General features: G+C 41.3%; 1 protein-coding gene across 5 annotated transcripts in view; it reads left to right on the forward strand.

Moving 5' to 3' along the window:
• The window catches only part of TRAF3 (TNF receptor associated factor 3), a 111,022-nt gene that overhangs the window by 40,816 nt on the left and 42,297 nt on the right, over positions 1–27,909 (forward strand). For all 5 annotated transcript variants that reach the window (XM_025869318.2, XM_025869323.2, XM_025869324.2 and 2 more), the window contains exon 2: positions 16,921–17,046. The gene's annotated coding sequence lies outside the window, so the exon portion shown is untranslated. The remainder of the gene's footprint in view (positions 1–16,920; positions 17,047–27,909) is intronic.

Here is a 27,909-nt window from a genome sequence, read left to right on the forward strand (position 1 = left end):
TTCAGGAGGGGCTTCAAAGCTTGTATGAAGTGGCAGATGTGCGGGATTCTCACAGAGTACTTGAGCATAAAAGATGGTGTGTCATCATGCACATTTCATTAATTTCAGCATTCTTAGCACAATAAATTGTCAAAACCATCCTCCAGTAAAAACCACAAACCAGTCAGCCTTTAGGAAACAGGTTAGAAATCTAGAAATGCCACCCCCCACTGAGGTATTTGCAACATTTTTTTAAAGATCCTTATAAAATCTTTGTGATTTAAAAGGCAGCTTCCTGTGCCAGGGGAGTCTCTCTCCAGCGCTCTTGCTTCTGAGGTTTGTAGCTTTCAGAAAGACTGCAATGCAGCGGTCACCAAAGTCTCTGTTAATATGGAAACAACTGGTGGTGAGGTCTTTTGCTCCTTTCCTACCAAGGACTGTGGCCTGCAGTATGAAGGAGGAGGTAATGAAGGCCATATTCCCCTGGACTTAGCTGTTTAGGGACAGAGCGGGAGTGATTTTTGCGAACATTGTAGCTAGCGCAGGCATGTCCTGCAGCAGCTCTGTGAAGTTACTCATGCGGTGGGCTTCCTGGGATGTGAGATTCAAGATGCCTTTGCAGCTTGTCCATGGTAATTCTGCTTTCTTCTCTGTGTTCAAATGGTGGATGATGAGAAGGTAAGGACTTTAGAAATCATGCATAATATGTATTTTAAATGTTAATTAATATCCCTGTTGAAGGTGAAGAATTATGATTGAGTCAATCTTTTCTGAACCAAAGAAATAAAACTTTGATTTCTTATTAAAGGACAGTTTGAATGTTTGAACAGTCTTCTTATTTAGTGTTGACGAATGCCATCTAAATAAATTATTAAAGATGTTCTTTAAAGAGATCTGCTTGTTCTTTGACTTACTGAACATGGTTGAGTTCCAGAGATGGTCACAGGTAGAATGGATTTGCTTCTTTAACTTAAGCAATGACAGTGTCATTAGTCTGGCATGGAACGTTTTGTTTCACAAAATCTCAACCATACGGCAGTGGATGAGGAAATCCAATTTCCTTAGTTCTTATTTGCCTTCAGATGAGCGTTTTCAGATGTGCAGAGCTCTGCTTATCCTGGGGTGAGTTGGATACTATCACCAGCTCTCCTCTTTGTTTATCTAAGAGGGAGGCTGAGAGTCAGAATTCACGTTTATTTATTTGTCTATGAATTGGTGACCCCCCAAACTGTATTAAATGCATTGTGGGTGGTAATTTATACGTCCGATGCCAAGAAATATACTGTCAGGGTTACCATGGCAACTGCGTGCATTCTGAAAAGCTTATGAATGGGCACTGAACCTTCTGGTGTTTTAAGTGAGATGTTCTAGCTGAGAGCCTGCATTCATGATTAGTGTAAATAAATTCAGCTTTCTGTGTGTATCACATCCTTTTTCTTCGTTTACCACTTGTCTGTTCAGCTCAGTTCTTCCTCTGCTAACATCTGCCATGGTCTCTTGATGGTTTTCAACTTCAGGTTGGGGAGCGAGCCTGGGTGTGCTGTGTCCCGACACCTCAGTCTGTGGGTGGTATAGAATGGGCTGGCACGTCTACGCCTCCAGAGGGCTGGAAATCCTCGACAATCCCAGAGCATAGCTGCAACCCCGTGTGCTGGTGTGGTTCTGGCAGAGCTCTCTGTCTGTCTGGAGAGCTTCTTTGCAGTAACACAGCCCAGGGCTCTGAGAGAGCCTGACTTCTAGGGAGGCCGCCCTGCCTAATTTATATTTCTAGGATACCATGAGGATTGGTTTTGGAGAGGGAGGCCCAGGTTAGAAAGACCCGGCATTCAAAATGCCAAACTTGTAAAACTAATACACGAAGGCCTGTTCTCTTCATTACCAGAGGATTGTTTGCTGTTGGTTAGAAATCTGTGTTGCATAGTTTCTTTGAAAACTAGTTCCTCTTGTGCATTTAAACCATATTGATACCTTGACTGCATGGCACTAGAATATCTGTTTGTACATATTTTGAAAAAGGCACCTGCACAGCTTGCCTTGGAGGTCCAAGGCAGCCCTGGGGATGGCGGCGGCTGCTGAGGCAGTCCCTCCCAGGAGGGGGCCCTGTCAGGCTCAGGGAGGACATTCACACTCTTGTGGAGTCCATGCTCTGTATTAAGGATCATTCAGATCATATAGCTTAGATTTTAAACCTGAAAGTAAAGTCCGCTTTTCAGACTCCCATCAGCAGGCATTTTGTGGTAGCTCACTTGCAGGCCTTTGTTAAGAATCTTCATCTCATTCAGTCCCTGTATTTTACAGATGAGGAAAGTGAGGCCCAAAGAAGCTGTGGTTAAGGTCCCACAGCAGGTCAGAACCAGATCTAGGGTTAGAAACCTGGCTCCTGGCTTTCTCTTTTCCTAAAGATCGCTTTCCTGACAGAAGAGTTTTGTTCTCAGTTTTTTGCTTTTCTTTTTATCAAAAAAAGGCCTACGTAATAACAGGAATAGAACTCTCTAATTTATAAAAGTTCCTACTTTCCCTTTCTTCTTTATTCTGTCATTTACCCAGCTTCTACTCAGTGTGCCGGAGACTTGCGGGGCACAACCTCTGCCCCCCAGGCCTCATGCTGTGATGAGAGATCATGCCCTGAGCACAAGGGCACTCAGCCTGTGTGTGGAAATGAGTCGTGGCTCTGCAGCTGCATTCTGCCTGTCTGTGGTATTCTGCAGAGAGGCTAGGTGCCCAGTGGTCTCGGGGGGGTGAACTGAATCGTTAGCTTTTAAATCAAGGTCACAATGCTGTGTTCACTAAGGCAAAACAACATAGTAATATTAGGTGCAGCTTACACATTACACCTTACTTATTACAAGTAATAAGAGGTTCAGCTTGTAAGGCTGCTTGTACTCAGGTTATAGGCAGCTAGGGCGTTCCAGGACTTGGTTCCTGTGCCCCCCCACCCCACCCCACCCCACCACTGAGCTCTGTGAGGGCAGGAGGCACATTTCTCACTGTTGGATTTCAGGCTCAGTACATAACAGGAACCCGTTAAGTGTCTGGATAACTTTGGAGCCCCTGAAAACTGGTAGGGCTGTTGCAGATTTGGGGACGGTGGGCAAAGATGACAGAAGGAATAAGGCCAGGTGCGGGTCCAGCAGCACCTGGATCCTGTTGCTTAGGAGGCACATGGTAAAGTACGGGACAGTCCAAGATGGCGAGAATACGATTGAAAATGCAGTCTTTAGAGGCTTCCGTCTGGTAAATGTATAAAGCGCTCAGGGCACGCGTGTTGTCACCCTCAGGCGAGAGAGAATTAAATGACTTCTCTCATAGAGAACCGGATCAAAGAGTCTTAGATGTAACCTTTCAGGTGGAGAAAGATTTCTGCTTTCAGATCTTAGGGGATACTGATTTTTCTTGGTATGTGAGGAATCCTGTAACCCAGATGCCCTGCCTAAGAGTCTGCCTTCATCAGGTCTCTAGAGAAAGTGTCCTACAGACAGGCTGGTGTTGCATTCCCCAGGCAGTTGAGATGCAGTAGAACCCAGGGGGAAGACCAGCACTCTCTTTGACTGCACACCACCATGTAAGTCCAGGTGCAGCAGCACACGCTAATTTATGGTAAATGAATCAGGCACTGCTATAAGAAGCCTGTGATACACAAAAAATAAATTCAACAGTATAATTTAAAATTGTTCTTTAGCTTAGAAGAATAAAAACTTATTTTAGTTGAAGAACAGTATCTTGACTTGTCAAAAAAGGACATTCAATTAAAAATGACAAATTTTCCTTTATTATGTTAATCACCATACATTACATCATTAGTTTTTGATGTAGTGTTCCATGATTCATTGTTTGTGCATAACACCCAGTGCTCCATTCAATACATGCCCTCTTTAATACCCATCACCAGGCTAACCCATCCCCCTCCCCCCTCCCCTCTAGAACCCTTAAAAATGACAAATTTTCACACTTAGAGAAGCCCTGCAAATGTTACAAAATGGCATTTCTGAGGAGTCTGGGTGGCTCAGTGGGTTAAGCGTCTGCCTTTGGCTCAGGTCATGATCACAGGGTCCTGGGATCGAGTCCCACATTGGGCTCCTTGCTCAGCAGGGAGCCTGCTTCTCCCTCTGCCTCTTCCCTTCCCCTTGCTTGTGCTCTCTCTCTCAAATAAATAAGTAAAATATTTTTAAAAAATGGCATTTCTCAGGCAGGTTCATTAATTAGGATTATTTTGCAAGGGTCTTCAGACCCTCAGGTTGGAGTAAGCACCCCTTTTATGTGCAGCTTATGCTCAGCCATAAGACATCTATGTAATCGGGTGACTTGTATTTTCTGAGTCACTCCCCTGTTGTACTGAGACTGTCTCTCTAGTAGCAGGTGGAGTTGAGACAGTCTGCAAAGACAGGGTCAGGGTGGAGCTCAGGTCTGCCGTCTACTCTGTGTTCTGGACTATTGACCATCCAAACTGTGAAATGTTAAAACCTCCATACAGAATCTTGTTCAGTCCTTCCTCATCACCCTAGCCCTGTGTCACCGAAACCCAGCCCCAGGGCTTGGAGGGCAGTGTCAGAGCCCAGGTGGATGCGCTCCTGGCCAGCATTGCCTTCTTCCTCCAACTCCAGCCTGGAGTCTTGTTGCCCAGACTTTTTCTCAGCTTAGAGCCTTAACTCCCAGCCCACAGTTCCTAGCTATCGTTTCCCTTTTTATTCTGCCTGGGATTTCGAAAATGTCTAATAGTGCTGGGTGGTTTTATCATTCATCATTATGAGTGGTATTGTTTATTACAACTTGCAGCTACAAATCTGGTAAAACAAATTCATTTCCTGAGTTCAGATTGTGCTCATCTAAAAATTCTGTTTATAACATTAATTCAGAAGAAGGCTTCTATTATGAGTTGTTGAGAAACAGCTCTGTACCCCATTTAATAAAGCTATTTTTGAAATGTACTTTAATGCCTGCAAGTAAATTGCTTAGAGGTTTAGTTCCTTGCTTGCAAAAGAAGTGTGAGAAGAAAAGTATTTTTTTTAACGCATTTTCTGAGCTCTGGCCAGAACCCGTTTCATTCATTTAGTTCATATTTATCAATCACCAATATTTATCAATATACCATGTAATTATATTTATGTTATATATATACTTATATCCTTGTGTTTGATATATATTAGTGTGTATGTGTGCATATATGTGTGTATGTGCATTAGTTAATACTAATTAATATCAAGCAGAAGTACAGCAAAAAGATTGGTACTCTCAAATTATAAGGTGATTTTTTTTTCCTGTGTAATGTCAGGAAATGTCACCTATAAAGTGAGGTATTGAATTGATAGTACTGAGCCACTTCTTACACCCTTGATTTTTCTTTTTTTTTTTTTTTTAAGATTTTATTTATTTGAGAGAGAGAGAGCACATGAGAGGGGGGAGGGTCAGAGGGAGAAGCAAACTCCCTGCAGAGCAGGGAGCCCGATGTGGGACTCGATCCGGGGACTCCAGGATCATGACCTGAGCCGAAGGCAGTCGCTTAACCAACTGAGCCACCCAGGCGCCCCAACACCTTTGATTTTTCTTACTGTATTTATCTATGTTTATATTTTTAAAATCTGAGAATTACAGAAATAGTTAATTTCTACTGATCCTTCAGATTGTGGTTTAAATGTCCTCTCCCCAGGGAGGCCTTCCCTGTACCCACTTAAATGGGTGTCTCTGGCATGCTCACCACGTGCTTCCTTGGTAGTTTTCATGTCGCACGCATGTGCACACACAGTTATGTGTGCTGTGTCCCCTTCCCCATAGACGGTCTTCAGGGCCCCTGTCTTGTCCCCTCCTGTCCGTACTGTGCTGGCCATCCTAGGTGCTGGAGTGTGTGTTGGAGGAGCACAGGACACCAGAGGCCCCTCTAAGGTGGTTGTGATGCTCTGTGTCCTTTACAGAACTGTCTTGGAAGTTTTCAACTATTTTCTTGATTCAACTAAGAAATCTTTTTTCCATTACTAATTTAATATCTTTTCAAATTATTGAATTCTTGTGTTTACCCCTCCACCAAGGAGCTGGAAACAGCCAAGAGCAGAAGACTATGTCCTGAATGGCCCTTTCTCTTTTGCTCTCCATGTTCTTTTTCTTGTAAGTGAACAAATACATTGCGAGGCTAGCCGACTTTAATGCATCCTTTGAATTCAAGTGCAGAGATTTTTGAGGAAAATGAGGTAGTTTTGAGAAACTAGTAAAACCAGCCCCAGTTCTTTTGATATTTTAATTTATAGGAAGTGCTCTTTCATTTTTCTCAGGACAGTCCCAGACTGGGGAAGGGTGCTGTCATTCAGAATTATTTATTGGGCACTTGTGAGAGTGGAAACAGGGGGACCTGGCAAGGCAAACTTTGGTCCCAACCACTGGACCATTTGGGACAGCGCCAGGGGCTGTGTGTAAGGCGTGGCGTGGCGCTGTGGGGCCACAGTGTGGCCAGGTGCTCCCTGCCCTCTGGGCACTTCTGGCTAATGAGTCATTCCTGGAGTTTTTCAGCAGCACTGATCTAACCTACAAATTTAGATTTCTTTTCATATTATTCCAGTAGAAAATTTTATTAATGTGGCCTTTTTTTTTTTTTATAAAAAGTGTTGACAGTAGAATATTTTATGTTCAAAATATTGATTAATTTTGGGGGAAACCTAAGAGATTTGATGTTGCATAACAAATCTCTCTTTAAATTCACCAAGTAAATTGCAGTGAATCGTGACTACATTAGTTATGCAAAAGCAAACATTGCAGAATAGGGTTTATTTGAAAGACTGATCAAATGAAAATTTCTAGGTGACCTGAAAGATGTCACACTTTTGTACACCCTTACATTAAAACAGTGTGATCAGTTGGATGTCATGTAGGAAACTTCGTACTGGTGGGTCCAGCAATTTTAGCAAATGGAATCACATTGATTAGGAAGTCGATTTATTTTAGAGAATTTTTGTAGCATGAAAATACTAGATTCAGGGGCGCCTGGGTGGCTCAGTCGTTAAGCATCTGCCTTCGGCTCAGGTCATGATCCCAGGGTCCTGGGATCGAGCCCCGCATCGGGCTCCCTGCTCAGCGGGAAGCGTGCTGCTCCCTCTCCCACTCCCTCTGCTTGTGTTCCCTCTCTCATTGTGTCTCTCTCTCCGTCAAATAAATAAAATCTTTAAAAAAAAAAAGAAAATATATTAGATTCAAAAAGATCCTAGAAATATTACACTAGACATCTCAAATTTTCAACGTGACTGTATCTGTAACAATATATGTGACAATTCATATTTTAAGACTAAAGTAAGTATGCAGTGGTAATGGATATTCGACCATGATTTCAGGTGGACAAGACTTCAGAGAAACCTATCATACTGCCAAAAACAAAACCAAACTCACCACTGCATTACAGCTCCAGAACATGTTTTTTTTCACACAAGTGTAATTTTAACTATTACCCAGTAACATGGGATAGTCATTTCACTCTTAACTAGCATTTTTCCTCCTTGTTCAAATCCATTTGGATAATGCTTTTCAAAAGTAAGCTAAATAGTTGTAGTCAGTTCTCATATTTAAAGTAGCTAGAAACCAAGCAAATAATTAGTTAAGTGATGCGAGAAATTTATTTTAGCCTCGCCAAGATATCAGTATCTTCCTTGAAGTCAGAAACGGCCTTGGTTCAGCCAGAGGCCCTGTCTTTGGTGAATCTGGTCGTGAATGTCCTGTTAGTCCTAAGGGAATAAATAAACTTCAGGGATGTCAATGCTGACATTCAAAACAATAAAAAAAGTGCTTGGTTTTCAAAAGTGACAAATGCATTAGTTAGGCATTATTGATGTTTTGGGAATTTTGAGGCATGTATTTTGCTTCTTCACCCAGGATTTGAATTTACAGGTGTCTGAGCTGTTGAGTATGCCATTCAAGTCACCATGGCAGGAGCACTGGTCTTTGAGACTGTGACTTTGGGCAAGTTTCTAAGTGTCATTATAGTTCCTCAATAGTCCAAGGAGAGATTTGGAGCATTGGGGGTAACCTTTTAAAGATAATTTGAGAGGTGCAAATGGCAAATTCGATTTTACAGCATAAATCTTTATTAATTCTTATGACATCATGAGTCAGTGAGTGTGCCTTTGTTGATCTAGTCACTATCTGTTATAGATGTTACAAATGTTAAGAGGCAGACCACTCTGTCGCTTGCTGATGTGTAATGTTGGGAAATTGCTGAATCTTTCTGTTCCAGTTTCCTCATCTCTGTAATGGAGGGGGCGGTAAAGGAGGATATTTACAGAGTTGTGAAGAATAAATGAGTGATTACAGGAATAATGTAATAACTACTAATATCTATTGAATGTTTACTGTGTGGTAGATAATTTCTAAGTGCTGAGGATACAAACCTAAGAAAAGCACTTTACTGTCTTCAGAAAGCTCACAATCAGGTGGGAGAGAGAGAAAGAAGCAGAGCCAGTATAGGCTTGTCTTATGATGGGTGTCCTTATAGTATATAGATCAGGGCTTGAGGAAGGGAAGGTTCTCGGAAAGATGCTTAGAGATGTTTAACGTTGTAGAAAACAGTTGCCTGCCAAGTGTGCCTGGCATCTTGCTAGGTGCCGGGGGTGGAGGGAGGCTACAGATAAAAATTTAGCATGATCTCTGCCCTAAAGTTTCATGACAAACTGAGTTGAGTGTAAATGGTAGGTGTCAAAATACTTGAATGGAGTCTTGAGGATGAAGTGTCTAGCAGGACACTGTGACGCAGAGTCAGGGTCTTGGCAGGGGAGGGCAGGACTGCTGCACTGGGCTGGGTGGGGTTAGACTCATACCCAAGGCCAGGTCAGAAGGAACAGATGGAAGAGGGAATTTGGGGGTGAGGGGATGCTTTATGAACTCGAACAGTGTCTGATTGTTAGTTTCATGAGTCTTGACTATCTCTTCATAAAAATTACAAATTTTAATTTCATAGGCTTTGTTTCTCCACTAAACTTAATACCATATAAGGGAAAAGCTTTTTTAGGTCATTACATTTGAAAACATTTTCCTGCACTTGTGCTTTTAGAAAATGAAGTAAACGCAGAATACGTAAAAGTTGGCTTATGGCGGAAGTTCTTTTATTCTCGCAACCATGCCAGTCCTTTTGCTTGTGCTTGCCTAGTGCTTTCCTGCTGCATTTACTAGATAGGAGCACCAGCAGGGTGGTAATCCTGCAGAATCTGGAATGGTAGTTTGTTGCTTGATTTGCTTTTAATTGAACTGATATATTGAGAACCCTGGCACCTACTTTCACCAGTTAGTAAATTGACTTGGTAGCAGTTGCTGCTGATGGCTGTTTTTCGTATACCCCATAATATAAATATGTCACCCTGACATTGTATAATTACAGTATTGTTTTACAGTTATAGTATTTTTGTGTGCATGTATTTAGTAATTATACAAAAGTTTTTATTTTTTAATTTTTTTAAATTTCTTTAAGTAGGCTCCACACCCAACGTGGGGCTTGAACTCACAACCCTGAGATTAAGAGCCACATGCTCTACCAGCTGAGCCAGCCAGGTGCCCCAATTTTAGGAAAGTTCTTATATTCTTGTAGTATTTCCCTGCCTACAAAGTGGGTATGTGTGGGAATATGTACATATAAGACTTCAGTTGCAAATTGGGATACCTGGATGGCTCAGTCAGTTAAGCATCTGCCTTGGGCTCAGGTCATGGTGAGTCCTGCATCGGGCTCCTGCTCAGTGAGGAGCCTGCTTCTCCCTCTGTGTGCTGCTTCCCCTGCTTGTGCACGCTATCTCGCTGACAAATAAATAAAATATTTTTAAAAAAGACTTTAGAGGCACCTGGCTGGCTCAGTCAGTTAAGCGTCTGCCTTCGGCTCAGGTCATGATCCCAGGGTCCTGGGATCGAGCCCCGCATCAGGCTCCCTGCTCAGCGGGGAGCCTGCTTCTCCCTCTCCTTCTGCTGTTCCCCCTGCTCATGCTCTCTCACTCTGTCAAATAAGTAAAATCTTAAAAAAAAAAAAAAAAAAAAGACTTTAGTTGCAAATAGAAGGATTTTGAGCATAGCATTTCATATTGAAGCATTTTCTGTTTTAAGATATCTCTGAGAAAGAAAACACTTAATTTTCCATTTCTGATAAATTCTTATAGTTATATTAGTGTGATGTGCTTAGTAAGAAAGTTACCTGTGAGTCCTGCATTTCTGCCATGACTGAGTAACAGGGACCAGACTTACTCTCCACCAGGACAAGGTGAGGCAAGTGAGGCACTTGCCTCAGGTGCAGAATTGAAGGGGGCACCAGAAAGCTCAATAATTGAGATTAATATTTTAGGGGTGCCTTGCTGGCACAGTAGGTAGAGCATGTGATTCGATCTCAGGGTTGTAAGTTTGAGCCCCATGTTGGGTGTAGAGATTACTTAAAATATTAAAAAAAAATTTTTTTTACTTATTTAAAGATTTTATTTATTTTAGTGGAAGGAGGGGCAGGGGGAGAGAGAATCCTCAAGCAGACCCCCTGCTGAGTGCAGAGCCCAAAGTGGGGCTCAATCTTATGACCTGAGCCAAATCAAGAATCAGAAGCCCAACTGAGCCACCCAGTGTCCTCAAAATAAACATTTTAATACAGTGCTTTGAGAAAACCAAATTTGATGCAAATAGATCCATAATGAAAAAAAATCAAATTTTAAATATAGACAGGATCAGAATTAATGATTTTTTGTTTTGTCTCAGTTCCAATATGGCTCAGTTCAGCACTGTTACTGGTACTATCTTTATTTAAAATTTTAATATTTTTGTTTCTCATGGATTTTTTTCATTCATTTTGATTTTTATCTGTTACTGAGTGTTTTTTGTTCCTCCCTAAAATTTGTATCTGAGGCAAGTATCTCACTCACCTTACCCTAGTTCCAAACCTGACTGCCATCTTAAACAACTTGAAAACCAGACAAAAGTAAATGAAACAACAGTTCTAGACATTGGTCAGCAGACAGGTTAGGACTGTGTTCCCTGAAATAAATGAGCCCTACAGTTATTCCAGCTTATCCTCTAGATCAGGGTCCATGAAATTTTTATGTAAAGGGCCAGACAGTAAATATCTCGGGCTTTTCAGACCATATGATCTCTGTCACAACTATGAACTCAACTCTGTGTCTGCTTTCGTACTAAGTATGTGAACGAATGGGTGTAGATGTATTCCAATAAAACTTTGTTTAAAAAAACTGGTGGTAGGTTAGATTTGGCCCCAGGCCATAATTTGCAAATCTTGGCCTAGAGACAGTTTCCACACTGCAGGGCAGGAAGAGAGAATCCAGAGCCCACAGGCCTTACTGAAGTGACAAACACTCACTGTTTGGGAGGACAAAGCAGCTAGAATTTGGGTGGGGGGGTAAAGCATAGGAGAGGAAGGGGGTTACTTAGAGACCTCCAGAGATCTGTAAAAGGACCCCCTTGAGATTTTGACTGAATACTGACCAGCAAATACAGGAGGAGAAACACCTCAAAGCCAGGAAAAGAACCACCAGAAAGGAGTAGACTGGACAATTTGTGGATATCACACAGGGTTGAGATAGTTGCGTTCCCACCACCTAGGGTAATAGCAGTTAGGTCCTTTTAAGGCTTGTTTTTAAATCTTCGTTAGGGTGGTTTCAGAGCAGCTTTTCCAATTAGGGCATCAGGTAGACTCCCCTCACCTCAGTAGTGGGGCTGGATTAGCTCTAGAAGGGCTGCTGTGGACCTGCCAAACTGGTTCCAGGTAAGTTCCCAGAACAAAGTCCCACCTGTATTTATTTATTTTTAAAGATTGATTGATTGATTGATTGATTGATTGATTTGACAGAGTAAAAGAGAGTGTGTGTATGCATGGGGCGGGGAGGGCAGAGGAAGAAGGAGAGACTCTTAAGCAGACTCCCCACTGAGTGCGGAGCCCAATGCCAGGCTTGATCCCAAGACCCTGAGATCGTCACCGAACCAAAATCAAGAGTCAGCCACTTAACTGAGCCACCCAGGTGCCCCAAGTCCCAATTATATTTAAAAGGATATGATAAAATCCAGTTGCCAATAGCGTAAAAAAATTTCAGTGTCCAGCATCTTATAAAAATTACCAGGCATACAAAGAAGCAAGAAAATCTGATACTAACCAGGGGAAAAATCAACCAATAGAAACAGACCCAAAATAACAGACAAGGACCTTAAAATAACTGTTACAAATAAGTTGCACACATCAAAAGTGTAGAGAAAAATGAACATAATTAGCAAAATGAAAAATACAAAAAAAATAAGGCTGAAGTAAAACTTGGAGATGAAAAATAAAATACCTGAAATGAAAAATGCAATAGAGAGATGAACAGCAGGTTGGTATTACAGAAGAATGGGTTAGTGAACTTCAAGACATGGCAGTAGAAATGATCCAAAATACAGCAAAAAGAATAGAGAAGACTGGGGCACCTGGGTGACTCAGTTGGTTGAGCGTCTGCCTTCAGCTCAGGTCATGATCCCAGGGTCCTGGGATCAGGCTTCGCTTCAGGCTCCCTGCTCAGCGGGGAGCCTGCTTCTTCTTCTTCCTCTGCCTGCTACTCTGCCTCCTTGTGCTCTCTATCTCTCTGTCAAATAAATAAATAAATCTTTAAAAAACAAAAAGATAAAAAAAAAGCAAAAAGAATAGAGAAGACTAAAGAGAGATAACAATATTTAGGAACCTGTGAGACAAAATTAGCTGTTCTCAGATACATGTAACTAGACTTCCAAAAGAGGAGGGAATGCAAACAGCATTTGAAGAAATAATGGCTGGAAAAAAAATCCAAATTTGATGAAAACTACAAACCACAGAGCTCAAAAACCCCAAATAGAATAAATGAAGAAAACCATACCAATGTACTGCATAATGATATTGCTGAAAAACCAGTGCTAAAGAGGGGGGAAAAAAAAAGGCAAGAAGAAAAGACATTATAGAGGAACAAGACAGAAATGACAGCTGACATCTGGTTCAAGCTCGTGCTAGCCAGAAGACAACACAGTGACATGTTTAAAGCACTGAAAGAAAAACCTGTTAGTTTAGAATTCTGTACCCAGAGAAAGTATCTTTCAGAAATAAAAGTGAAATCGCAATTTCTAGGCCAAGAAAAGCTGACAGAATTTATTGCCAGCAGATCTGCACTACACAAAATTTTTAAAGAAAGTTCAGGTAGAAGCAAATGACACCAGATGGAAATTTTTTCAGAGAGGAGTGAAAAGAACCAGAAATGGTCAATAGATGGATAAATATTCTCACTTTTAATTGCTTTTTTAAAAAATTGGCTATTTAAGGCAAAAATAACAATATATGATGGGCCTTATAATACTTGTAGAGGTAAATAAATGAAAACAGTAGTATAAAGGATGGGAGGGGAGAAATGGAAATATGGTATCACTATACTTAAAGTGGCATAATAGTATTTGCAGGTAAATTGTGATAACTGAAAGATAACTATCATATCCAGAAAAATCTGTCATCGCTGGCAAAAGAAGGAAACATTAATGCCAATAACAGGGATGTAAAATAGGGTACCACTACAGACCCTACAGACATTGAAAGGGTAGTAAGAGTAAAATTGTGAATAATTTTATGCCAATAGATTTGATAAATAAAATGAAAACATTCCTCGACAAACACAAACTATCAAAGCTCACTCGAAGAAATATATAACTTTCATTACTCTATGTTTATAAAAGAAATTGAATTGGTAATGAAAATCCTTGGGGCGCCTGGGTGGCTCAGTCAGTTAAGCTTCTGTCTTTGGCTTGGGTCATGATCTCAGGGTCGGGTCCTGGGATCGAGCCCCGCATCGGATTCCCTGCTCAGCTTGGAGTCTGCTTCTCCCTCTCTCTCTCTCTGTCCACCCCTCCCCCCTGCTCATGCTCTCTCAAATAAATAAATAAAATCTTAAAAAAAAAAAAATCCTTGCCTCAAAGAAAACTCCAGACCCAAATGACTTCACTGGTAAATTGTATTAAACACTTAGAGAAGAAGGAATACTAATCTGACAAAAACTTCTCTAGAAAATAGAAGAGGAGGGAATGTTTCCTATCTCATTCTGTGAGCCAGCACTGCCCTGAAAGCAAGACTAGACAAAAACATTACAAGAAAGGAAAACCACCAAGTGCATTTGTCTTACACACGGGTCTTCCATGCATTGTAGCAAATAGAATCCATATAGAAACATATAAAAAGGATATTACATAATGCTCATGAGGTTTATCTCAGGAATGAAAAATTGGTTTAACACTGAAATCAATCCATGTAATGTACCATTTTAGTAGATCAAACTGAAAAATGAGAAGCAAAGAGATGGAAATGCAAGAATCACAAAGGGAAGGTGGGAGACACAGGAATTAGTGATTGGGTTCTGAGAGGAGAGGGGCAGTGCAGAAGCAGTATTTGAAAAGGCGATGGCTGAAATTTTTCTGGAAAGTTAAAAGAAGCCAAACTGCTGTGTTAAGATGTTCAACAAATGGCTGACAAGATATCGTAAGTAAAAAATCCACACCCAAACACAGGGCAGTGAAGCACATGATTATCTACAAAGGGACAGTGGGCAGCTTCTCAACACCAGCAGTGAGAGCCACACAGCACTGGGAGTGATACCTTCAGTACGAGAAAGGAAAGGATTCTCTAGCCAAAATGATTGAATGTTACATAAAACGTTAATGGTGACCAAAAATTCGTGCACATGTGTAAATACACAACGGTAGGACATAAACTGGAAATATGAATGGAGATAATATTTTAAGTCCTTGCTATCCAGGAGAAGGGTAAAGATACAGTCGCCTTTGAGAAGAACCTGCACGTTGTGATTTCTAAAGTTACCATTAAAAGAATAAAAACAGAACCTGTAGCTTCTAGATTACTGGGAAGCGGGGTTAGAATGATAACAATCCTGAAGGAGGCAGATAGCCCCTGGCAAAATAGTAGAACTAAATCTACATATTCGGAATGGCTTCCAATGTAAATAGAGTAAATTTTCCATTTAAAAGGCAAAGATACCAAGGTTTTTTTTAACAAGATTTTTTTAAAAAACTCCAAGTGTATACTGTTTACAAGAGATTCATCTGAAAGGATTCAGAAATGTTGAAAGTAAAATGATGGCAAAAATAAACTATGCAAACACCAAGAGCAAGATTGTGTAGTGTTAGACAAAATATATTTTAAGGCAAAAAGCAGGACTAGAGTGCCATTTCACGTAATATGGTGGGCAGCTCTAGGCCCTATAACAAAATAAATAGATTATAAACAAGTTCATTTCTTGCTCACATAAAGTCCAGGATATGTAGTCCTAGTTGGCAGGTTGCTTTCCACATGTTCGAGTTCTTTGGGAAAGAGAATCTCTTGTCCCAGAGGAGGAAGAAAAGACTTAATTTGACTCTGTATGTTCACAGGGGAAAACCAGCTCTGACCAGGGAATAGGATTCTTTCACTGGCCAGGACTGACTGACACGTGGCTGCCTGTGCCTGGGGGTTGGAGTCAGTGTCTCTGGAAGCTGGTGGACTGAGATTGGGGAGTTCATTAAATCTGATGCGAGACCGTAGCACAGTAACCATTAGAAAAATGAACAGGTGCTTGTTGCAGAATTGCAGCAGGGGTGCCTGGGTGGCTGAGTTGGTTAAGCGTCTGACTCTTGACCTCAGCTTGGGTGTTGATTAAGGGCCCTGAGTTCAGGCCCTGTTTTGGGCTCCACACTGGGCTTGGAGCCTACTTTAAAAAAAAATTGCATTGCAGCAATTGTCAGATGTAAAATTCTTACAGATGTAAGAAATGTAAAAATTCTTTTTTTTTTTTTTAAAGATAGGGGGGGGGGGGGGGGGGGGGGGGGGGGGGGGGGGCGGTACGGTGCAGAGGGAGAGGGAGAATCTTGAGCAGGCTCCATGCCCAGCACATAGCTCAAAGCAGAGCTCCATCTCAAGGTCATAACCTGAACCAAAATCAGAATCAGATGCTTAATGGACTGAGCCACCCAGGCACCCCTATTCAAAATAATTGTAAAATTCTATTTAACAAAGAATTCTTAGGATACCACTACACGGCCATTCAGTTAGTAAGAATTAAAAAGCCTGACAAATCTTGTTGATGAAGTTGAGCACCAGAAACTCTCTTATATGCTTCTGGTGGGAGTATAAATTGTAACAACTGATTTGGGAAATAGTTTGGCTTTATGTAGCAAAGGTGAATTTATACTTACTCAATAACCAGCCGTCCCATTTCTAGGTCTGTACACCAGAGAAATACATGCTCACGTGCTTAAGATAGCTGCACCAGGAAGATCTATTAGTAGTGTGTGTTTGCTCCAAAGCAGAAACTACCTAGGGGACAGGGGAATGCATAAGTAAATTATGGTATATTTACACAGTGGAATACTACACAGCAATGAAAATAAATGGCAGGTACGGCAGCAGAGGTGGAGTAAAAAAAAAAAAGCAAGATGAAAGAATACATAAAATATAATTCTGTGTATATAAAATTCAAATTTTGGCAAAAGAAAGCTGTATCAGTGCTGCATGCCTGGACGGTACATCTAAAGAAAAGTAAAGTGATAACCGTAAAGGTTAGGGTAGTTGCTGCTCACAGGGGAAGGAAGGGGTTTGGGGTCGGAGAGAGGCACCCAGAGTTTTTGGGGTTTCAGCAGCGTTCTCTTCCTTCCTTGGCCTGGATGGTAGTCGGACTAGTGTTTGTGCACTGGACGTATGTGTTGCCTGTGCTTTTTATGTGTGCAATACTTCATGATAAAAATTATTTTAAAATTAAAATAGTCTGAACATATTCAGACTTTGTATTTTGTGTCCAACTAAAAAAATGTGGAAAATCCAAAGCACATGTTTTCTGTAGAGTGGTTAAAATGTTTTCTTTAAACTTCTTCCTTGATCATTTTTTTTAATTTACATTTTTGGAATTCTGTTTTTAAAATCTGGAAAAATGTTCCCAGTGGAGTTGACCAAGTATTATTCTTACTCCCCAGGTAAGAGACTCCACTACATTCTTTGAAGAAGGATAAGATTCACACTGCTTCGCTTCTTTCTTTATCGAAGTCTCTTCCTCGCAGACTGAGCTTTGCTGTATCTTCCTTACAGCATATGACACCCGGGTATGTCACTGGAAAATTTTAATTTGTATAGATTTCTTTTTGCAGCTGGAACTTGCTTGCTTTTCATAAAAATAAAGTGATTAAAACACATCTTGAACTTACTCATTTTTGGCTTTAGCAGTTTCACTCTGTGACAGATGTATTTGAGTATCTTCCGCACACATGGCACCGTATTTTTGTGTGTGTCTAACTTATTTCTCATTTTTTTAAACCAGCATTACGCTTGGAGAATAGGTGCCATTATACCTGATGGCCCAGTAATGATGAATGTGTTTGAAACCCAGGGCAGGGCTAGGGGTTTCTGCCTCCTAGGCCTGCCCTCCAGAAGCTCCAAGGCTCGCCCTTCCCAGCAGGACGCCCACTGCCATGAAGTTGCCAGTGGCCCAGGCTGGAGGCCTACTCAGCTTAGGATTGCATCTTTTGATACTTGAACTGTTTGCTCTGTACCCATCGTTCTCTAGGAGTTTGAGAGGAAACAGGATACCCTGTTTTAGTCTCTAATTTGTGACTGAGTGGCATTTTATACTTGAAATTAAGAACTCTTTAATATGTTAGAACAGTAAAATAAATATAAAACGGATTTGAAATATTTGCGTCCAAAGTGAGATTTCATATATAGCTATTTTTGATAAATTGGTAAATATCAAGAAAACTGCTATTTAAAAATCGTTCATGATCACAGGACTACTCAGTTTTTCCCAGCTGTCTTGGGTTTTTTAGTTTGTGTGGAGTGGGGTTCAAACAATGGCAGCCAGCGGACGCTGCCCTTCAGTCTGTTCCGCACTCGACAACCCCTCCCTGTCCCTTTTCTTCTGTGCGTTTTTTTTCTTAGTTGCTTGTTTGTAGTCAGAAGTTTCCCTGTGTTGACTTTTGCCCTTTCCACAGAGCCTGTTCTTCTGCCTGCTGCATCTCCTGTGACGTGGTGGGTAGACCCAGGGGCTTGCCCGCGGCCTTGGAGCACAGGCCCTGCAGAGGAGGCGGTGCTGTGTGCCCTCAGCAGGTCTTCCTGGCTCAGGGCCAGCCTGGCCTCAGTCACTGGAAGTCATGAAATGATGGTGTTACACGCTTCGTCATTTACTTTGCCTTGAGTAACTGAAATACTTTGATAGATAGAAACTTCCCCTCCTTAAGTATTTGGTTACCCTAAAGGGCAGTTCAAATAGAAAAGGGAGGATCAATGCTGGTTCTTTCTCTTTATCAGATCTCAAAACAGTGAGATGGTTCTCTGGCCACTCCCGAAGTGACCAGTGACTGTTTTAAGTAGTTTGACAAACTCAGGAAATCAGTCCTCTGTGGTATGTTTAAATCCCTCGCAGTTAGGATTCTTGGAGATGCTGACATTGAGCCACTATGACCAGCGGAGCCTCGTTGAGTGGGTTCCTTTGTCCTTTGATGTGCCCCACACTCTTCCTTCCCTTGTGTTCTGTGCTGGTAACATGTTTCAGATTCCTTCTAAACTTCTTTGCCCCAGACCTGGCATTGCCTCTTTCTCTGAGCAGCTCTGGTTCCCTTTTGTAGAAAATCTTGAGACCACACTCTCGGCGCTGGGGAGACTCACTGCTACCGGGCTGTTATTGTTTCCAGGCCTTTTGGACAGATGGCCTGGCAAATAGGCTTTTTAAGTGAGAATATCATGAGTTCATACTGTTGCTTGTTTCAAATTTGGTATTATTTGGTTTTTACTTCTCTGTGTTCATATTGATATCTCTTTTCTCTAATGCTGAAAACCTTGGTTTCTAAGCATTAGCATCGTTACTTGTTTTATCCTATAAAATCTATGTGATATTTTAGAATAACAGTGCCAATATATTACCAACAGTATGATTCCTGAAAATAGTTTAGGGTTTCCTGCAGGGTTTTTTGTCCTTAGAGTATACATCCCTAGGGATATTTTGCCAAATTAAGTTTTAAAGTCACTGAGCCAGCCCCTTAGTGTGCCAGCAACTTGTTTACACAGTCATATCCATTTTTTATTTGAATTTGAAGGAATAGCTTCTTTTAAAATTTCGTTGTGAGTTTATAAAACATTTTCATTTTTCCAAATCAAAATAAAATATTTTCAGAAATGAGGCTTTTGTTCCTAATCTTTATACCCTGTTTCTTCCTTCCTCCATGGGTAACATTTCTATTTTTAATGTACGTATGTGCACACAGCCCTCTTTCTTAGAAATTGGTAGCTTACAATACAGCTTTTCTCCATCATATTTTTGTTTTTTAAACTTAAACAGCATGTTGTGAGGCCTACACCGTAGTATACATGGACACTCCTCATTATTATTTGTGGGGCTGCGTAGTATTCCATCATGCTGGATGTATTACAGAAAAAAGCTTATTTTTCAAAATACGTTGGCTTTAGTCCGTATATATTTCTCCTGTGTGTGGATGTCATCAGTTTTGCTCTTTAATCTGTTGCTGATTTCTTAGTAATTTGGGGACCTTATAAGCACATTGCTTGTCTATGCCTGGTTTTCCGTATGTGTAAAATGTAAGGTTTGGACTAGAAGCTCAAGATGGGTTATTTTATCTGAAAGACTGCAGATAAGTAAACTGAATCTGAGAGCATCTCCCTAGCAACAGAATGTACACTGTGGGGCGCCTGGCTGGCTCAGTTCGTGGAGCATGTGACACTTGATCTCAAGCCCCATAGTGGGTGTGGAGATGACTTAAAAAAATAAAATAAAATATTTAAAAAAATGTACACCCTATATCCACAGAGGTGGTGGTGACAGGGAGTTGGATCGGGAGTGCTGAAACCAACAGGTCTTGGTCAGTAAATGGTTGTGAGAATCAGGGAGGCTAGGACGGTCCTGCTGGGGGGTGGCTGGCTCAGTGCTAGTGGCTCTTCCTGAGGTGGGAGCAGGTGGTTGTGGCGAAGGCAGAGATGTGTCAACTAGGAACGAGAACACCGAGAACGGCAAATTCCATGTTGGCTGCATTAAATACGAGGGACCTGTGTAGCAGGACAGACTGAGCGAGGTGGTCTGGGAGCTCAGGAAGGGTGGTGCTGCAGTGCTCAGAATATAGAGGCCCATGGGTACAGGTCTGCTGGATGAGGTCTTGGGAGGGGGTGCGATTGGCCAGCATGAGTGTGTGGAGGAGAGAAGAGTGTCCGCATCAGCACCTGAACAGCCCCTGCCTTTAAACCACAGTCAGAAACGGGGGAGTCTGCTGGAGAGATTTGGGGAGGGAGGCATTGACATAAGAGCCAGGGCTTTGTGAAATCTCATGCTTTATTCTAAAAGTTGATTTAAATATTGTAATCCAGTCCTTCATGTGGCCATGCTTTATGTTTTTCACTCATATTTTCAAGTAAAGTTGATCCTCCAGGGAAATGAACCTTATCACACGTGTGCAGCTGCTTCTGCCTCCTGTCCAGGCTCAGCCTCAGGGCCGCGTCCACCTGGATGTGACTCTTTGTGGCTTGCCAAATGTCCTGGGCCTCAGCCTGTCTCCCTCCCAGACGGCAGGACTCTGGCCCTGGGCCAGGAGAGGCACAGCTTCTTTGCATAGTCAGGGTTGAAGGAGTGCTTTACAAAAAATCCCTAAATCAAGGAATATTGGCAGTGCTGGGCCTCCATAGCTGTTGTTTTCCTAAAGGCGTTAAGACCCAAGTTTTATACTGGGGTTTAATCTGGTTCTTCTCCAGCTGTGCGCCTGTGGCCAGCCGTCTGTCCTGTGTCCTCATCACCACCCCCCCACCCCCCCGTCTCTCTCTTTCTCTCAAGTGGGGCTTTTCATACATGATTATGATCTGCCTGTTTGTTTGGAGAAGAATAGGGTCTCCTCTCTTCTTTACTTTGTCAGTGCGTCATCCATAGGCCCTCTCTCCTAGCTGAGCATTTGCCATCAGGTATCGTGAAAAGAGCCTGTCCTGAAATGTTTGCATAAACACGTATTGCCAGAAAACTTTTTTTTTTTTTTTATCAACAGAGCACACCTGTCTGTTTATGGTTTTCTCTCATCTTTTATTGGCATTACTTAAATGATATTTTTAATTTCCCTGCTGGACTTGATGTCGAGCTCATTTTCCTACATCCATGTTATGTTTAGTACTTTCTTGCTGGCAGGAGCCATTTTCTTTGTTTATCTGATGCTTCCCTTTTTTGGTTTTCCCCGGGCTTTCCAGTTCTTGGAACACCCTTTTGTCAGCAGATGTGCTTTGGTTTCCAATTTCCAATCTCCAAGTAAGATGTAGCTCAACTTAAATCACAAGTAGGGAAGATAAATCGTTAGAGTAATGAAGGCACAGAGGAATCCAGTCCAGCTCTTTGCTGTATCCCTAAGTACGGATATGCCTCAGCTGAGAGAGGGGGGCTTCCTGCGGAGCTGACTAGAAACCAAAATTTTGTGAAACGACAGTTTTCTCAAATAGAAGTTTTTGCATTTGGATAAAAATATGGCCTTAAAATGTAATAAATTCATGCCTAAACATGTAGCAAAAGTAAATAAGGTAATAATAGAATAGTAATTCTACTCAGAGGACACGGCAGAGTGGGAGTTCTAGAACTACGAAGGTCAGGCACTGGGGCAGGCCCTGGTCCTTGGAGCAGCCCTGGCCGCCACCTCCGAGGCTGCTGCTTCCCCCGGTGGTTTCTGGTCTTGGCTCCTCTTCTCCCCAGAGTGCACAGACCCCTGGAGCCATTTCTCAGTCACATCCATTCCCTACCTTATAGTTTCCACTGTGCTCTCTTTGCTTCGTGTATCTGTTGTTTCTGTTCAGCAGAACATTTCTTTCTCTTTTTTTTTTAAGATTTTATTTATTCATCTGAGGCAGAGAGAGAGAGAGAGAGTGAGCAGGGGGAGAGGCAGAGGCAGAGGCAGAGGGAGAAGCAGGCTCCCCACTGAAACAGGATCCCAGGACTCTGGGATCACGACCTGAGCCTAAGGCAGACGCTTAACCATCTGAGCCACCCAGGCGTCCCAGCAGAACATTTTTCTTGATTTGTGTGGAAGCAAACATCTTCTTCCCACACTTGATGCTGAAAAGGTGAGCTTCAGGTTCTCATCATTTGCATGGCCCAGCACTCTGACCAGAGGCACGTGTGTCCACTCTGGGTGTGGTAACCCCCAGGCTGCTTCCCCAGACTGGCCTGTCAAATATTAATATACTTGTGCCCAAGAGTCGCCCTTCCACCACCAGCTCTTTAATATTAAATATCGGATTGAGTGTGCATTAGTTTTCTTCAACACAGTTATTGTAAATATTATAGGATTTAATTAACCTATAATTGTCGCATCTCAACTTTGGAAATTAAGGTAGAATTTAACTATTTTTATACCCATGTATAAGCAAGTGAAATAAAATATGTATTTTTAAATCAAGAAACCTAGTCAGAGGTTTTCACGATCACATATTTTGGAAAGTTCCAAAGATGTGAGTTTTCTAACATTGCTACTTCTGGTGCTCAGCCTATGTGTGGAGCACACGATGGGATTCTTGGCCTGTCTATAGCTTGGTGTGGATGTCCAGATGCAGTTGCAGGTTAGAAATTGCCATCACAGATGGAAAAGTTTAGCATTTTCAGTAAATATGTTTGTAGGAACTTTCTTTTTACAGTGGTTTTTAGTTTGGGGGCCTTTGAACACGCTATCAGCTTTTGAACTATACTTACACTAGATAGTGTTGTTCCGGTCTGGCCAGCTCCGGTGGATACCCATTTACCATGTGCGTGGGCACTCAGCAGGGTATGTGTTGATGTTGGCACTCATCCCTTGGCCACTTATTTCTATTTGATTTATTTTTATTTTTTTTAAAGATTTTATTTATTTATTTGAGAGAGAGAGACACAGCGAGAGAGGGAACACAAGCAGGGGGAGTGGGAGAGGGAGAAGCAGGCTTCCCACGGAACAGGGAGCCCGATGCAGAGCTTGATCCCAGGACCCCGGGATCATGACCTGAGCCGAAGGCATATGCTTAATGACTGAGCCACCCAGGCACCCCTCTCTATTTGATTTAAAACATTATTACCTTGAGTTCTTCAGTACCTTCTAGTACCTTTTCCCCTCTCAACTTTTAAGATTTATCTTATTTGAAAGAGAGAGAGGGCACACAAGCAGGGGGAGGGGCAGAGGGAGAGCAAGAATCTCAAGCAGACTCCGCTCCAAGTGCAGAGTCTAACACGGCCCTCGATCCCAGGATCCTGAGATCATGACCTGAGCCAAAATCAAGAGTCAGATGCTTAACTGAATGAGCCACCCAGGCACTCCTCAACTTTTAATTTTTTCATTAAAATATAGTATGAAATTCTTTGGATCTAAATATGGACAGAATTTTATTACATCAGGTTCAAATGTGCTAGCCATTTTTTATATTGTTACTGCCATTATTATTTTACTCCTTGGGGTTGTTGAAGAGTGGTTTTTATATTATACTACGTTACATTTTTTTTTTTACGTTACGTTTTTTAATAAGAAAAAATTTATCATTTAAAGTATAGTTCAGGGGCGCCTGGGTGGCTCAGTCATTAAGCATCTGCCTTTGGCTCAGGTCATGATCCCGGGGTCCTGGGATCGAGCCCCACATGGGGCTCCCTGCTTGGCAGGAAGCCTGCTTCTCCCTCTCCCACTCCCCTTGCTTATGTTCCCTTTCTCGCTATCTCTCTCTCTGTCAAGGAACTCAATAAAATCTTCAAAAATAAATAAATATAGTTCAGTGGTTTTGAGTATATTCACAATATTTTAAAATATCAGCACTAATTCCAGAATATTTTCATTCATCCCAAAAAGAAATTCTGTAACCACTAAAAGTTACTGTCCATTATTTTCCCTTTGCCCCAGCCACTAATCTCCCTTCTGACTCTGGATTTGCCTATTCTGAATATTTCATATAAATGAGATCATATAGTATGTGGCCTTTAATTTTTGACTTCTCTTATCTAGCACAATGTTTTTAGGGTTCATTAACTTTGTAGCACGTCTCAGTATTTCGTTCCTTTTTATGGTGAAATAATAGTATATTGTGTGGATAGACCACATTTTGTTTATCTGGTCATCTCTTTCTGGGACCCCATGGGCTATTAATTCTTTTTGTTTATTATGAATGTTGCTGCTTTGAGCATATGTACAAGTCTTTGTGTAAACATGTGTTTTTCATTCTCTTGGGTATATACATAGGAGTAGAATTTCTGGGTCAAATGGTAACTGTTTAACTTTTTGAGGAACTGACAACCTTTGCCACAGTGCCCGCACCATGTTGCATTCCCTCCAGCAGTGAATGGTGTACGTGTACGAAGGTTCCAGTTTCTTTATGTCCTCACCAACACTTGGAATTTTCCATTTTCTTTTATTATAGCCATCCTAGTGGCTGTGAAGTAGTATCTCATGATGGTCAGCTTTTTTTAAACATTAATTTTTTTAATTGACATAAAATTCACACAACATAAAATTAGCCATTTTAAAGTAAACAATTCATGCCATTTAGTACATTCACAATGTTGTATAACCACAACCTATGTGTGGTTCCAAAACAGTTTCATTACCCCAAAAGGAAACACCATACCCGTTAAACAGTTAGTCCTCATTGCTTTTCCCCTCAACCCCTGGCAAAGACCAGTCTGCTTTGTGTCTCTAAGGATTCACCTATTCTATATATTTCTTATAAATGGATCACACTGTATGTGATCTTTTGTTTCTGATATCTTTCATTGAACATAACGTTTTCCAGGTTCATCCATGTTATAGCCTGTATCATTGCTTTGTTTCTTTTTATGGCTGAATAATAATCTATTGGAGATCCCACCTTTTGTTTATCCATTCATCTGCTGATGGACATTTTGGTTGTTTCCACCTTATAGGTATTGTGAATAGTGCTGCTGTGAGCATATGTGTGCATATGTTTGAGTACCTGTTTTCAGTTCTTTTGGGTATGTACCTAAGAGTGGAATCACTGGGTCGTATGGGAATTCTATGTTTAACTGTTTGAGGAACCACCAGGTTGTTTTCCACAGCAGCTGAACCATTTTATGTTTACACCAGTAGTGTATGAAGGTTCCAATTTCTCCACATCCTCATCAATGCTAGTTATTTTACCTTTTTAGAAGAATTACAGCCACCCTGGTTGGTATGAAGTGGTAACTCATCGTGGTTCTTACTTGTATTTCCCTAGTGACTGATGATGTTGAGCATCTTTTCGTGTGCTTGTGGGCATTTCTGTATCTTCCTTGGAGAAATGTTTATTCATATATTTTGCCCATTTTTAAATTGGGTTGTTTGTCTTTTTGTTGTTGAGTTGTAAGGGCTCTTTACGTATTTAGGATAGTAGACCCTTATCAGATATGTGGTTAGCAGGTATTTTCTCCCATTCTGTGTCTTTTCACATTCCTTTTTTTTTTTTTTAAGATTTTATTCATTTATTTGAGAGAGAGAGAGAGCACCTGTCATGAGTGGGAGGGGGTGGGCAGAGGGGGAAGGGGACTTCCTGCTGAACAGGGATCCTGATGCCTGCTTGATCCCAGGACCCAGAGATCATGACCTGAGCCAAAGGCAGCCACTTAACCTATTGAGCCACCCAGGCACCCCGTCTTTTTATATTCTTGGTAACACCCTTCTATGTACAGAGGTTTTCAAATTTGGTAAAGTCCAGTTTATCTATTTTTTCTTTTGTTGCTTGTGCTTTTGGTGTCGTATCTAAGAATTCTTTGCCAAATCCAAGGTTATGAATATTTGCCCCATTGTTTTCTTCTAAGAGTATTTTGTGTTACCTCTTACATTTTAGTTGGTAATCTCATTTGATCCTAGTTTGTATATATGGAGTGATGTAAAGGGTCCAGGTTCATTCTTCATCCTGTGGTTACCCAGTTGTCCCAGAGACTTGGTTTTTTTTTTCACCACTAAATGGTCTTGGTATCCTTATCAAAATCATTTAGCCATAGCTATATGGGTTTATTTCTGGACTCTCAGTTGTATTTCATTGGTGTGTATGTCTGTCCTTATGCCGGTATTACACTGTTATGATTACTGTAGTTTTGTAGTAGGGTTTGAAGTAGTAAGTTTGAGAAGCGTGAGTCTTCCAACTTCACTTTTGTTTTTCAATGTTGTCTTGGCTCTTTGCAGTCCCTTGCAATTCCATATGAATTTGAGGCTCAGATTTTTCGTTTCTGTTGAAGAAAGGCCATTAGAGCTTTGATAGGGATTGCATTGCATCCGTAGATCACTTTGGGTAGAGTATTAGGGTTCTCCAGAGAAACAAAACCCGTGTGTGCGTGCACACGCTTGTTTAGAAAGATATATTTATTATAAGGAATTGGCTCTCACTGTTAAGGAGGCAAGCAAGTCCCAGGATCTTCGGGGTGAGTTGGCAAGCTGGAGAACCAGGAGAGCCAATGGCCTAGTTCCAGCCTGAATCTGAAGACCTGAACCCATAAGAGCCAATGGTGTAGTTCCTGTGTAAAGGCCAGCAGGCTCAAAATCCAGAAGAGCTGATATTTCAGTTCAAATCCAAAGGCAAGAAAAAAGCCGATGTCTCAGTTTGAAGGCAGATAGAAAGAATCCTCCTTACTTGGAGGTGAGTCAGCCTTTTTGTTCTATTCAGGCCTTTGGATGATGCCCATCCATATTGGGGAGGACAGTGTGCTTTACTCAGTTTACCAGTTTTAATGTTAATCTCATCCAGCACTCTTACAGAAACACCTAGAAATAATGTTTGACCAAATATCTGGGCATCCTATGGTCCAGTCACGTTAACACAGAAATTAACCAACCAGTAGTATTGCCATTATAACAGTATTTACTCTGCTAATCCATGTAGGTAGACTTGTTTTGGAGCTAACAAATGTCTTGCTGCTTAATTGTGTCTGCTTTAATCTCAGCAGTTTTGTAGTTTTCAGTGAACAAATCTTTTACCTCCTTGGTTAAATTTATTCCTAGGTATTTTATTCTTTTGAATGCTATTGTAAATGGAATTGCTTTTTTAATATACTTTTTAGATTGTTTATTACTGTTGTATAGAAACACAACTGATGTTCCTGTCTTAATCCTGTACCCTGCAACTTTGATGAATTCCTTTATTAGCTCTAGTTGTTTTTCTTCTGAATTCTTTGGGATTTTCTATATGTAGGACCATGTCATCTGTAAATAGAAATAATTTTACTGCCTTCTTTCTTATTTGGATGCTTTTTACTTCTTTTTCTTGCTCTGGCTAGAGCTTCCAGTATAATGTTGAATAGCAGTGGTGAAAGCATACATCCTTCCCTTTCTTGCTGATCTTAGGGTGAGAGCTCTCAGTCTTTTGCCGTGAAGTGTGAGTTTTTCATAGATATCCTTTATCTTGTTGAGGTAGTTCCCTTTTATTCCTAGTTCTCTGAGGGTCTTTATAATGAAAGGGTGTTAGATTTTGTCAACTATTTTTTTTCTACATCAATTGAGATTATTGTGTTTTTTTTTCTCCCTTGGTCTATTAATGTGGTACATTACATTGATTGATTTTCTTACACTGAACCACTCTTGCCTTCCTGGGATAAATCCCAGTAGGTCGTGGTATATGATACCTTTAATATGCTGTTGGATTCAGTTTTCTACTTTTTTTGTTGAGAGTCTCCTTCATTTTTGAAGAATAGTCTTTGCTAGATATAGGATTCTTGTTCATTCAGTCCTTTGAACATGTCATGCCATTGTCTTCTGTCCTCCATGACTTCTGATGAGATGTCAGCTGTTACTCTTTTTTTTTTTTTTTTTAAGATTTCGTTTATTTATTTGACAGAGAGAGACACAGCAAGGAACACAAGCAGGGGGAGTGGGAGAGGGAGAAGCAGGCTTCCCGCCGAGCAGGGAGCCCGATGTGGGCCTCGATCCCAGAACCCTGGGATCATGACCTGAACTGAAGGCAGACGCTTAACGACTGAGCCACCCAGGTGCCCAGCTGTTACT

Source organism: Callorhinus ursinus, unplaced genomic scaffold (assembly GCF_003265705.2).
Source record: "Callorhinus ursinus isolate GAN/ISIS: 27379988/994484 unplaced genomic scaffold, GSC_fseal_2.0 scaffold8, whole genome shotgun sequence".
Lineage (NCBI taxonomy): Eukaryota > Metazoa > Chordata > Mammalia > Carnivora > Otariidae > Callorhinus > Callorhinus ursinus.